The following is a 14,098-nucleotide window of genomic DNA, read 5'->3' as shown; positions in this document are numbered from 1 at the left end:
GGGGAAAAACAGTCACTGAATATTATTTTTTTAAAAGTGGAAATAATATATTCATTTTCTTATTTAATGTTTATATTTTAGATATAGGTTACAGTTGGTGTGAAATTGTCTTTAAAAAAAAAATCACATAAAGCAAAGACCTGAGAGAAAGCATCAAGGACAGCCAAAAAGTTAGACATATTGTCCGTGTGGTGTTCAATGTCAATAATATATTTTCATCTAGGCTTGTTTGCTTTAGAAGAAAATGAAGAGAAATTGTCAAAAAAAATCCTTCATTTAGGTGTTGTAGCTTTTTGGTGTGTGTTTGTGTGTGTGCTTGCTGCCCTGTCTGTCTGTCCTGGAAGAACATGTTTTTTTCCCACACATATCAATTGTGGTTATTGAATGTAATCAATGTGCAATTCACGATCATCACCGCATCGATTAGCTGATAAATGGTAGCTGGATTAATCATCCGAATAGATCCGGTTGTCGATGGCGTTGTGTTTCTTAACCGGACCACTCGACCAGCACAGCCGGCGCGCAGAGCGAGGCTTCAGCAGCACAGACAGGACTTCAATAAGTGACAAAAGAGAAGTGATAAATTGATCAAAAATGACCACAATGAAATGGGCCTCTTGTGAGGCCACACATGTCCATTATGTGAGTGTGTCTGCGGGTTTTGTGGTTGGAATACATCAAGGGCTTGGGGTCAAAGTGCAGCTTCATCCCAGACTGATGACCCTGCAGACAGACTGACCTTTGGGGGTCTAACAGCTGGGGGAGAAGGCGGCGTACTGGACCGGCCAGGAGAGAGGATAGGGAGAGGGGGGGGGAGATGGAATTAAAGTAGGTGAAATTTAGGACAGAAGGGAGGAAAGTAAGAGCGAAGGGGAATCTAAAGAGGAAATCGGCAGGGGGAGAGACAGAGGTGTTTACCACAGTGGACCTTGAATATATCCTTGTGGTTTTTGTCGATCTGTTCTGCTGCGGTCTCCCCTGGTTTTGGTGCTTGGCTCTGGTTTGAAGCAGTGAATTAACACCTGACCCCGGCTTCTGACCCTACCCCCTTCCTCCAGCTACCTCCTCCAGATTAGCAAATATGTGCTATCTAGCCTGGACACACACACACACATATATATATATATATATATATATACAGCAACACAGAATCACACGTGTACACACGTAGCTGCTTAATGTATAGAGAGTGAAAAACGAACAATGCAGCATGTGTACAATGTCCACACAACCTTTGCACATCCCATCGTCTGTCCACCATCTAATTCCCCCGAGTGAAGCTTCAGTGTGTCACTGCTTGTCACCGTAACGGTCAGTCTGTAATGACTACCTCCCCCCTCACAATGACCAGGGAGGCAGACTCTCCCCCCACACATTGACCCTCATCCATTTTACCTGCAGGATACATAGCCCAGCGTCGGCCCCGCCGCCACCGCTTTTCGGACCGCGTACATGCTCCCACCCTGGCACCCTGCCACACCCATGACCAGTTTATGCCCGAATCCTTTTGATTTCTGAAGAAACCGCACTACAAGTCTGCTCCGGCAGAGTGGTGACAATTAAAGAACGTTTTCTCTCTTTTTGTTTTTTTTTTTTTTTATGTAGTTTAATTTGGAGTGTCAGAGGAGGTTTGGAGTTTGCAGAGTATTTTGAATTTTACAAGAAAAAAAGAAACCAAAAACAAAATCATTATAATCCCAACATTCTTGTGGAACCACTGCGAGCAGCGGTGGTAGCAGGTTGCCTTTCATATAGCTGTAATCTGTGTTTATTTAACAGTGTCAAAGGCATTAAACTGCAAATATAAAGAAAAAGTAGAATTTACCAGCTACACTGAGAGAAATTCACAATTACGATGTGACAAAAAAAGGCAGCAGATTCATGAAGCTCATCAAATTATCTGAAATTAATTCGACTAATGTGACAAAAAAATATCAGTTTTATTTGCAAATCTGCTATAGTGCACCAGCAGTGAAAATTATTATCCTTATTGTTTGGATTTGCAAATTTGCAGTTAATATTTATTTCATTAGTAAGGTTAATGCTTTTTAAAATAATTCAGTCTATCCTTTTGAATGTTTAAAATAAGGATAAATACCAGCCACACTTCCCAGACTCCAAAATGATATTATGATTTGGTTACTTATTCTAATATACTCAAATACACTTTTTACTAAAATTAAAGAGAGCTGAGTATTATATTCGCATTTATGAAGATGTTAACAGCAAGTGTTTGGTTTTTTCTTGTAAAAATATCTAAATGGTAAATATTTATTTTCGCAACTAGAACCAATTTTCTTTTGATCAACTAATTGATCGTTTCAGCTCTGTTGTCTTGTTAAGGCTTTAATAGCGTTTATTATGGTTCACGTGAGCCAAATTTTTTAGCTAATATTACAAGATGCCAGATCATTTTCCACACTGATGGTAAAGGGATGCCGGGCACCCACAGTACCCACATATTCCTCCTCCATGCCCAGCAGGAATTAAACTCCTAATTCTTGACAGTGTTAGTGCCGTGCGTTACCCATTGAGCATCGCAGGACCACATCCCCTTCCCTCACATCCCATCTCCCGCAGCCTCCCTGAGGCTATTGTGCCGGATTGATGGCCGCTGCGGCCGATAGGTGAGGGGGGTCTCGGCTGGGCTGGTCAGCAGAATTTGTAGTGCCCACCCTCGGCCTGTGAGTGTCAGCAGAGAGCAGCCTGTGTGTCTGGCTCGATTAGGTTTCCTACCTATCTTCCCACTGTGTCAGACAGAGGAGGAAGGCAGCAGAGAGGGGGAGAGCAGCGGGAAGTTGCCCAGAGGAGAGGGAGGACAACAGAGGAAGCAGGAAAAATACATCTTTTTATCCCTGCTCTCTCCGTCAAAAGCCCTGTACAGTTTCTCTTTCTCTTGCTCTGCTGTTTTCTCCTCCTCCATCCCGCCCGCCTCTCACTTTGTCCTTCTCTCACCCAAACCCCTAATCCTCCTCCTTTTACCCCACACTCGTTCCTTAATCCTAAATCTCTTCTTCCCTCTCTAGCAGCCCTTTTTCAATTGTTCTCCCTGTACCTCTCTGTTACCCACCACCTCCCTCTTCTCCTTTCTGTCTATCGCATCTGAACATGCCACCTTTCAGCATAACCCTTTTACACACTCCAGATGACTGCAGCACACCTTATTTTCTCTCCTTCATCTTGAACCTTTTTTTCAGGTTTTTTTTTTTCCTCTCTTGTTTTCTTTGTTATCATCCACACATCCTCTTTTTGCCACCAAATCTCTGCCCAGCCTCTTCTTCTTTCACTACGCTGTCCTCTCCAGGACCAGATTTAAATGACACCAGCGCAATTAATATCATACATTCGTTAGAGCTCCTTCTCGAAATCATTTTTGGACATAGGAACAATTACCGTGCAGTTGTCACAATGCACCACCAGCCACTGATTTTTTTTTTTTTTTTTTTTTTTTGCTGTCCAGTGCAAGCTCAAGCTCACACCAATTTTAGTCACTGCGGCCATTTTGTTGGATGTGATCAATTTTCTGTGATTTGGCTCCAGTGATTTCCAGCCCATCAGTCTCTCTGTTGTGTGAGGGTTCAGCCGTGTTGCCATGTATAGCTCCAGCCTTCACCTGAGGTGCTGAAAGAGGAATATGAAGTTTTTTGCTTGTGGATATTGGAGCATAATCACGGGCTGTTTTTTTCTGTTGTCAATTATATAACAAAATCACTGAATGTAATGAGTGTTTTTCCTTTTGCAAGATGTTGAATAGAAAGAAGAAAAGAAGCTAAATTGATGTTACAACCATAGTGAGAAACTACTTTTGCTTCCATGCTTCCACTTTTTTGTTGCGAGTGTGGGCTGTAATTTCACCCCTGAGTTTAACCACACAATGTTTCACAAATAGTGTTTCCGTGCCACCTCAGCACCGCTCATATTATTCAGATAACAAGAAAGCCTCTGTCATGTCCTACAAAATAGGATATGTTTTCTTAATCTGTCAATGGCTCCGGCCTTGAAAGACTTCATTTTGGCTGAGCAATGAAAGGCTCAAAAACATCAATATGGCTGAGCAGGATAAGAAGAAAGAGCCATATTCCAAGTCTGTATCGCATTCCCTCCATATCCTCCTATTTGTATGGTGCAGATATTGGGTCTCAAGCGAGAAATCAGGATTGCGTCCTCTCAGAATGGCAGCATCCCTCTGTTGAAGTGGAATAGGAATGTTATACGGAACCAATGCATCCGGACTTGCCTGGACATCTCAACAATACCCCTTCACACTTTCTCTCTCTCTCCTGCTCTCCTCCTCTGTGTCTCTCTCTCTCTCAATAACTTTCTCGCTCTCCTTCTCCATCACAACAGTGTGGAGGACGAGGTGTGGATTAGGCCTTAAATGTAGTCATGTCGGTCAAAGCCATGACTGCCTGCCTCTCACGCTGCGTCCACCATGGAAATAAAGTCTGTGAAGAGAGGGAAACAACAAAAAATCCACTTCATACGCCTCTCACTTCCTTTTCTCTTTAACGTGTGAAAAGGGATTGCTGAAAGGATGTCAAGAAGAAAGAGATAGGACAGTTATCCTTGCTTTGCCTTGCCTGTCACACTACAATGTGCATGGTTGATAACTAATTCAAAAAACATGCATTGGACCGGGTGTAGCTTTTCAAATAGCTTGTACAACTGAATGCGATTTAAAGGGTGTTTTTTTATGCAGCTGCCTGTGGCTGATCAATGCTGTTCCTCCTGTCATGCTGTGAGAATGTCACATTGGTATACAGTAATTCAACGCTGTGCAAAGGGAGCATTTTTGCATTGTCTATGGAGATGGTTTGGTTTGCAGAGTGTGATGTGCTGTATATGGATGTGGTTGGGGGCTGTATGGTAGTGCGTAACTGTCAGTGCAGAGAAGAGAGCAGTCTCAGCACCGCAGACAGTGATTTCACCGATGTACAGTCGCTGCTTTCGCCTCCTGCCTTTTTTCCCCCCTCACTCATCCTATTTTCAGCCTTTCATTTTTTTACACAAGGGGAAAATGAGGAAGAACAAAACCAACATATGAAAACTAAAACATGACAGAGAGGGGAGGGATGGGAGGAGGAACAGAGGAAGGAGAGGCAATCTCAGAAAACAAGAGGGCTTTCAAAAGTAAGGGATGAAAGCTAGTCAGGCTGTTATTTTTGAAAAATGATCCTTGTGTAGTGCTCCTCTTAAGAGCCAGGTACATATTATTTTATCTTCCTGAGGAGACTCGGCGAGATGTTTTGGCACACAGACAAAAAAAAAATCGGCAATACTTTCTTTTAAGTTGTGCAATTTATTGTCCATAATGTGATTTTTGACATATTTTAAATCACTTATCAGCGAAATGTTCCTCAAATCTGATGTTGGGGTTTTATTAGAGATAACTCACAAAAACCCTGAATTTCAGCATGTATCTTGCTGTTTATTACCACAATATTTTGACAACTAGTTATTCAAAAATCTCTTTCATATGTCAGATTTATATATCAGTCGAAGCCGGCAGAGTGCCACCATGTTCTTCCTCTTCAACACGACTCCCTCTTTCCTTAACGGAGGCTATACTGCTGGCTGGCCGGTGGCTGAAAACCTGAATTAGAGTGAAGCTGGCGTCCGCACAGAGTCATTTTGAGTCCCCCCTTTGACCCTTAAAGCCAGGGATCCCACAGAAAAAGATGAGGCACGTGATTTGATGTGATGTGATGCTGGAGTGGAGTGAGAGAGGCTGAAAAAAATCTAAATGGCTCCTGGATGCCACCGAATCAGAGGACATTGTCAATGGTCGGTGTAATAGTTAGCACTCGGAGTGATGCTTTCTTAGTCACAGCACCGGGTTGTAGTTTTTTTTAAGAATATTTGTAATTTTACATGTGATATTTTATAAAAATGTACATGTTTTTTTCAGCTCTTTAAACACAGCTTCAAAGAGCATTTTAGCACGTTTCTGTGCGTCCACATCTGAAGGAATTTCCCTTGTCATTACAGCAGATGATTGTATTGGAATGCTCCCCTGTATATGTGTGTGTGTGTGTGTGTGTGTGTGTGTGTGTGTGTGTGTGTGTGTGTGTTCAACACGTGTCTCCTGTATCAATAGGTTAATAGCTGAGATGTCAGTTTCAGTGACTGGCTGATTAGTTGTGTGTTCACTAATCCACACTGGGGCGGGGAACTATTGGCTTTCCCATTGATTTTAGCGTGGTGAGCAGGCAGAAGATAGAGAGAGGGGAGATCTATTGATTGACCCCAAATTAGCCCCCTTCCTCACCACCACCGTCGCCGCCACCCACCAACCCGTTCTGCCATCACCGCGCTCATCCCCAGCTTCCTCATTGGGCGCGCAGGCTGACAAACATTCGGTATGATTGGACGCTTCAAAGGGGAGAGAACTGTCTCCTTTTTGATGTCGCTGATTTGGAAGTGTTGGTTGTTTGTGATTCGGCTGTCAGTTGATTGGCTGTCTGCTGAGGATGAATGCTGCACTGTGCTGTGTCTGACCATAGGGAGCAGCTGGTTTGGATGCCTTTGATGAACCAAACAGCGCCACTTCCAGAGGGAGCGTATTACTTTTGTCTTTCTGATCACAAACCGTAACCTTATTTGTAACCCTCAGTTCTGTTACGCGGTTCTTTTTTGGAACAAATACCAAAATATTCAAAGAAAAAGTGTGGATGACGAATCTGGCTGTGTCCTTCCACCCACATCCTTCAACTTTTCCTTTCCTCCTCTGTTGTCCTTCATGACTGTCATGACATATTCTTCCTTTTTTACTGTTCTTTATCTCCATTCCTGTCCCTCGCTCCCTGCCTTTCTCTGCCCCTCCTTCCAATCCTGCTTTCCTTGGGTCTAAGCTTTGAGCTTTTTCTCCTGAGCCTTTCCTTCCCATATATCACTCCATCTCATCCCTCTCTGTCTGCCTCTGATATTCCTCTTTAGGCCTCCGTCACTCTCTCTCCCCTCTCTCCCCTGTGTCTATGTAAGCAAGAGAGAGGAGGTTGTTAAACATTTTTCTTCCCTCTTAATTGTTTTGACTGGGGCGATTGGCATCCCGATTAGGCCCATTGATTTCCTGGCGCTAAGTGCATTGATTTTTAAATTTCTTATTGATCCCCGCTCTAAATCTCCTGCACACTCACTCACACAGTCTCACCGTTCGCAGGGGCAGAGATGGAGAAAAGGATTGAGAGGAGAGGAGAGAGGAAGAGGGGGAAAGGAAAGAGATTGGTGTTAGGTAAATACACTGACCGGTGACAGTGTAGTGAATTAACAGAGTGAAAGGAGAGGAAGGAGAGCGGGAGGTGAAGAGAGAAAACAGAGTTATGAGCTGCGAGGGCGCTTGAACAAAAACTTCCCAAACGCAGTGCAGGTACATGCAGAGAAGAAACCAAAGAGCAGCACTAATAGATAAACTATTTTTAAATGGCTGCACCAAATCTACAGTATACGGTCATAATTTAAGCCTTTTTTTTTATCTTGAACACATTTGGCTGTATGCCAGCTGAGAAGCTGTAAAATGTAAAGAGAATCCATAATTTTGTAATTATAACAAGCATCAGGGGGGACTGGCAGCGAGTTGCCTGCCTGGTAGCCGCCCGAGCGGAACATGTTCATCTGTGAAGAATGAGTCACTTTATGGGTGAACAGAGGTTTATGAGGGATAGACAGATATTGGAAATGTCAGGGATGGAATGGAGTGTTTTGTCTTTGCCTTGCTATTTCACATGGTCTGCAGAGCCTACTGGAGACGTGTGTGTGTTATTTCTGGCTTATGACTGTGTTAGGCTTTAGAGGCCCGCTGGACTCCGAATCTTACATGCCCACTGGTGTTTCTCTGAAGGTGGTGGACCTAATTGGCTGTATCCGAGTCTGTGTGTGTGTGTGTGTGTGTGTGTGTGTGTGTGTGTGTGTGTGTGTGTGTGTGTGTGCGCGCGCGCTTCTGTGCACACTTGAATGTGTGTGTATGTGTGAGCGACGCCATATGTGATCTAAACTGTGTCTCCTTTTGCGTGTGCACAGGAACATATATGTGTTTTTACATCTGTTTGTATATTTGTGTGTCTGTGTGCAAGTTTGACCTTTTCGCAGCTTAAGTGTCAAGGCTTAAATTCAGACATTCAGTTGATAGCATTTTCTTTTTATAGCCTCTGTACTTGACCAAATTGTGCTAACCTTTTCTCAAGTCATTTGCTGCTTTTCTGTCTCAGCGTGTGGTTGAGTGCCTTGCACAACACAATATACGTATGGACCATATGTAGCATTACTGCGTTGCAATTACAATTTACTCTCTGTAGATCCACTTAAGATAAGTGCTTTCAAATGGCAAGCAAAGAAAAAGCAACTATTGTCAGCAGCAAGAGAGAAAAAAACTTCAGTATCACCACCATCATCTGGGATGATGTATCGCTGCGCCACAGTGACATTAAATGTATGATGTTTAAAAGAGTGCTCTTTAATGGCTGCATTATTATGGAGACAGTGAAGCTGGCAATGACAGTGATGATGATGGCACAGACAGAAGAGATTGTTTTGCCTAAGCTTTCAATGTTTACATTTTCTCCTGGCAGTTTGCATCTGCAGAAAATGTAAAATAACATATTATTTCATAGCAGAGTGTGTGTCGGCTAGACAATGAGAGATAAAGTGTTTAAAATGCATACGCTGGGCCGAGCTGCTGTTTGCTTTGTAGTGATGGGGCCTGTGTTTGCTCTGGTGATAGGGATGGCCTTACAGCACGCGCTCACACACACACACACACACACACACACACACACACACACACACACGGCTGGTTTGAAAGCACATGGCTAAATGAAGAATGTCTCTTTACTCATGTGAGATTGTATGTACAAAAACACACACATGCAGGCACCCACAGACAATAAGGCTCCAACCGCCTGATGGTCACTCTTACTGACTGCTTTTTTAGATGAGAAGTAGGAACCTGCAGACTCAGCACACACACACACACAACCACATCTGACACGCCAACATGTCCCTTGCAGCTTATGCACATATACACACATACGATCAAGAGACACACACACAACAGCACGACAGCGAAGCTCTCGCACCCATACACCGTCCTTGGGCTCACAGATGCCTCTCACACATTCACCGAGACACACACACACTTCGTCCACTCAAAACATAACCTTGACCTGTCGTCCTCCCAGCCTGCTGTCTCATACATACTTCATCCGTTCACTCCGAGATGTCACGCATGCCGAGATACACTTTTGAGCATATATTGATTACATGGATGTTTACAAACACAAATTCATATCAATGTTTATGTGAAGAGTTTTTTCAAAAAGTGTCAGATTTGGAAAAGATGCCTCTAGCTCTAAAATAAATTATTGAGGAAAAGTAGGTGTTGTCCTGAATGATATAAATGAAGGACAAGATCACTTGAGGTTTCGGGCACACTGGATCCTATGTATTTTAGAGTATTTGATTTTGAAAAGGGACGCAATAATTATTTTTCATATCAATAATTATTGGTTGTATATCGGTTTGATCTGTTTGTCTGAAAAAGGTAAAAAAGTGTAATCAGAATTTCTGGAAATGCTATAGGTAAAGTCCTGAAACATCTTTTTTGTCTGGCCAACAGTCCAAAGCTTAAGGATATAAAGTTTACCAGGATATAAAAAAGAGAGAAGCATGTCAGAAGTTGGAACCAGAGAATTTTGGCAAGAATCAAACAGAAGATCCACACACAGTATTAAAATCTCCCAGTCATTTTTAATTGTGCAATGTTTTGATCTTCTTCAATCATTTAAAAAAAAAAAGATCAAATGCCTGATGAAGATCTCTGAGATTGAAACGTTGCACAGCTAAAAAATACCGGGAGCTTTTAATACAGTGTGCGTGTCTTCTGTTTGATTCTCACCTTAGTTTGATTTTTTTGATCCAGCACCTGTAAAAGTTTTTTGGATGTGCTTGAACCGGAGAATTTCGGCAAGTTTTCATAGAAAATTATTCAAAATGATATTTGAAAGATTGCGATTCATTTTCAGTCAGTTGACTAATCGATTAATCGACTAACAATGAATTAGAGATTTACTTTTTCTGACAAAATGGAACCACGGCTCCCCGTATTCATCCAGACGTGTCTATGGAATTAGAGCAGATGCAGGCCTACTCAGTGATGAATTTCACTGTCAAAGACAAATTTGAAATAAATCTCTCGCCATGGACTTCCAGCGTGTGTCGCACTCTGATAATTTCCACAATATCCTCTGCAACCCCCAGGGGCAGATTTTTTTTCCCGTGTTATTTCTCTCTCCATCTTCTCCTGTTTGTTTCTATCCCTGTAAAATGCTGGTTGCTTTGCTGAAATACTGCAGTGCTTTATCTGCCCTCTTTTTCCTCCCCTTAGTCCCCCTCCTACTCTTTTACCTCCCCTCTCTGTCTTTCTCTCCCCCTGGATGGGTTGGGTGTACGACACCCCCCACCACCACCCCACCCTTTTTTAGTTGTTGTTGTTGAGGATGGTGTGTGGGGGGGTGAGGCTGGGGTGGACGGGTGAGGCGGAGAGGGGAGGCGGTGGTAGCAGAAGCAGCCGGGACCCAATGACGTGGGTGCGACATGTAACCGTGGCGCAGGAGAGGAAATCAATACATGAAAGGATGAGGAGCACTGGGGTGGATTACCGTCTGGGGCCCTGGCTACTGGAGGGATGGAGGGGGTGTAGATGAGGCCTGGGGGGGTTAGAGAGCGTGTGTATGTGGAGGCGGGGGGGGGGGAGGGGTGTGGAGGGCGAGAGGCCAGATTGTCCAGTCCCCTCTCTCCTGCATCCCCTCCCCTGACCAAGCGCTGTTTGAATCTTGACCCCTCCCATCAACCCTCCCTTGGCTTCTAAACACTGCTCAGCGCCGGTAGGCTGCCATAGGTGAACCTTCGTCTCCACACACATACATACACAAACACAAACACACACACACACACACACACACACACACACAGGTGCAATGGACTCTATAATGTTGAGTGAATACTGTTACGGCCACTGTGTGCTAACACTGCTGATAACCCTACACTATCTGTATGGGGAATAATCGCCTCATATTACCAGTGTAAATTAAAGAGCCCCAGAGAGATTGTGTGTATGTGTGTGTGTGTACGCGGCGAGTTTGCCGGCATGTAAGTCTTCAGCGGGGTGCGTCTGCAGCACTGCCACAAACCCAGATAATAAATATCTATAATAAATATCATTATTATTGGGCCAATCTTCCCCAATAACTGAGCCTCGGTGAAAGATGGCACGAGGGACTGAGCTGGATATTGGCAATATATCAGCATTGATTATTGAGAGTGCTGACAGAGAGAGGGAGGCAAAGTTAATAAAAACTAATAAAAAAGACAAGGAATACAGAAAGAACAAGGGCTTTAGCTGGATCAGCTGCTTGCGCGGAAGAGAAAGGGAGAGAAGGGAAGGTGGAAGGATGCAGGGTGTGAAAGGGAGGAGATAGTGGTGTAGTCATGGCTTGTGTCCGTCTGTCTTGTTACATTTTCTGTCTCAACGTGTGTATCTGAATTTAAGTTTTATCACTCTTGGTGTGCATGTGGGACTTTTTTTGTGTGACTGTGGACTGGCATTGACGTCTGCATACACAAAAACACACACTCACAGAGCTCACTTTTTCGTCTCCTGCATGTGTGTCTTCTCGGATTGATTGAATCCTGGTTGGATCTGAACTCTGCGGTTGAGATCCAAAGCCTGCACAACCTTGCCATTGGCTCTGACCAAGATGCACAAACAATACTTACTCAACCACCCACCCACACACACACACACACACACACAGTGGCAAAGACACCCACAAACAAACCTCATAAAAGCCCATGCATCATATCCATATTATCTTGACAAATCTATACATCATGTCAGAGCATGGCTTTATGTGAATATTGCATTTTGCTGTGTTATTGGTGTGTGTGTGTGCAGAGAGGATATGAGAAGTGTGCGTCGGCACTCTGCTGCTGGGTTGAGACGGGACAGGGCGACAGTGAGAGAGCGTTGTCCATTCTAATGGGGCCTTGTTAGGCCGCCGACAGAGCCAGTAACGCAACTGTTGGCTGCTATTGATTCCTGACCGACGCCGTTATTGATGAGTGAGAATTTAATTCAACCAGCTCGTTTGTCAACATGACATCACCATTTAACTACGACCATGACATGGATGTGAACACCCGCGGATGAGCTGGGTCACACACACACACACACGCTGAAAGGTAGAACAGCTGCACACACACATGCAGTCAGACAGATACACGCTGTTTCAAGGAGGCAAAAGAATAATTTCTCAGTTATAGCCTGCTGCTTCTTCTGCATCATTCACAATAACAACAGTTTTGTTCGATATTCACTGTGTTTTCAACCATTCAAATCCATCATTCAAAATGAATAACAGGCAATTACCAAGAGTGCAATAAACTATATGACTAATGCATGGTCTACGTTATGACTAATGTATAGCCTAAGGATACTTCTGGCTCTTTCTGATTGGATAAATATTTCATGCCACATCCTGACCTACAGCACATGACATGGAAAACATGCTGTGGTGAGGAATTGAACAAATTGCTTTCTATGAATAAATTTGTTTGTAAGTAGTGTAGGAGAGGAAAACCACATAACAAAACCACCATCTGCAAAACACAGTACTTTTTTTTTTTATTTAACTGTAATTGCATCTGATCATTATTGCATAACAATAGTCAGCATCAAAGAAATATAAAGAATATATGTAAGTTAATAATTGTTATCATTTGCCAAATATGGTAAGAAAAAAACTTTTTTATTAAGCAACCACATTATGTTAATGATCGGGCGGAGAAATTGTATATATAGAATTTTCTGTGTGTATATATATATATAATAGACTAAAAGTACAATTGCAATCATGAGAAAATTCATATACTCAGAAAATATTTTTTGCAGAGGGTAAATATTGAAATTGTGACATAATGACAAACTTTTAAATGTATGTGACATGTATTTGATGTAATAGTAAATTGCACAACATGGACATAAAGTACAAAGTCCTAGAAATACAATGCTTTTATTAATTGGGTTATTCATTTTTTATTGATTAAAAGAAACCAGTTTAGCCATTGTTTTGTATAAAGAAAATACAGAGAGCTCTCAGGTACAAATTTAATGTTTGTTTATATTTTATTTCTGTGACTTTTTTTTTTTTTTTAAAAGAAGTACATATTGTACGCCCATTAATCCGTGATCACTGGACTTTATGGCTGGTATCCAGTATCAAATATTACATCCATTACAGTATTTCTCTATCTTGAAAAAAATAGAGGTAAAAAGAGGGAGACAATTTTGGAAGAGCATTTTTCAATACTGCTGTGGGAAGATACAGGCTAGAAAACAATGGAGCCAGCTATATATCTCTGTATGGATTGGGAGGCTTGATAGGGAGGGAGGTGGGCAATCAGGACCCTGTGGGCCCCCGATGAGAGCGGTCCAGCAGGGGTTATTGGCTGGAGCGGGCCCCCAGGGGTGCGCTCTCTCTCTCTCTCTCTCTCTCTCTCTCTCTCTCTCTCTCTCTCTCTCTCTCTCTCTCTCTCTCTCTCTCTCTTTCTCTTTCTCTGGGCCCATGGGTCTCTCTGGGGTCCCTGGGGAGTGAAACTGTAGAGACCAACTCGCTGCAGGGGCCCTATAGGCACCAAGCATGAAACACACCGAGGGGCCAATCCTCTGAATTTAGGTGGTCGTTCGCACACGCAGACAGACAGATGGACAGATAAAAGATAAACGAGAAGGGTGTCATCTCCAGGTATCACAACCTTTTGAATTTTGTGTGTTTGAATGTGTTTTACTTGTCGACAGAGAGAGAGAGAGAGAGACAGACAGAGAATGAGAGAGAGAAAAGTCAGCCAGAGAGAGAGAAAAAGTTTTTTCTAACATAAAAGTTTGCAGTTCTTAACGTAGGTTAATGGCATCCAAGCATCCTCTTTGTAAATTTCTCTGAGATGCGGGTGCTATTGAGGGTGGTGTCTTTTTACGCGCGTGGATGCCTTCTCGTTATGTTGTCTTTGCGCTCGTGTCAGACGAGAGAAAAAGAGGAGTTTGGTCAGG

The sequence above is a fragment of the Plectropomus leopardus genome, chromosome 11 (assembly GCF_026936395.1).
Source record: "Plectropomus leopardus strain MGB_pleo_1.0 chromosome 11, ASM2693639v1, whole genome shotgun sequence".
NCBI lineage: Eukaryota > Metazoa > Chordata > Actinopteri > Perciformes > Serranidae > Plectropomus > Plectropomus leopardus.
Note: the sequence above shows the minus strand (reverse complement) of the source record.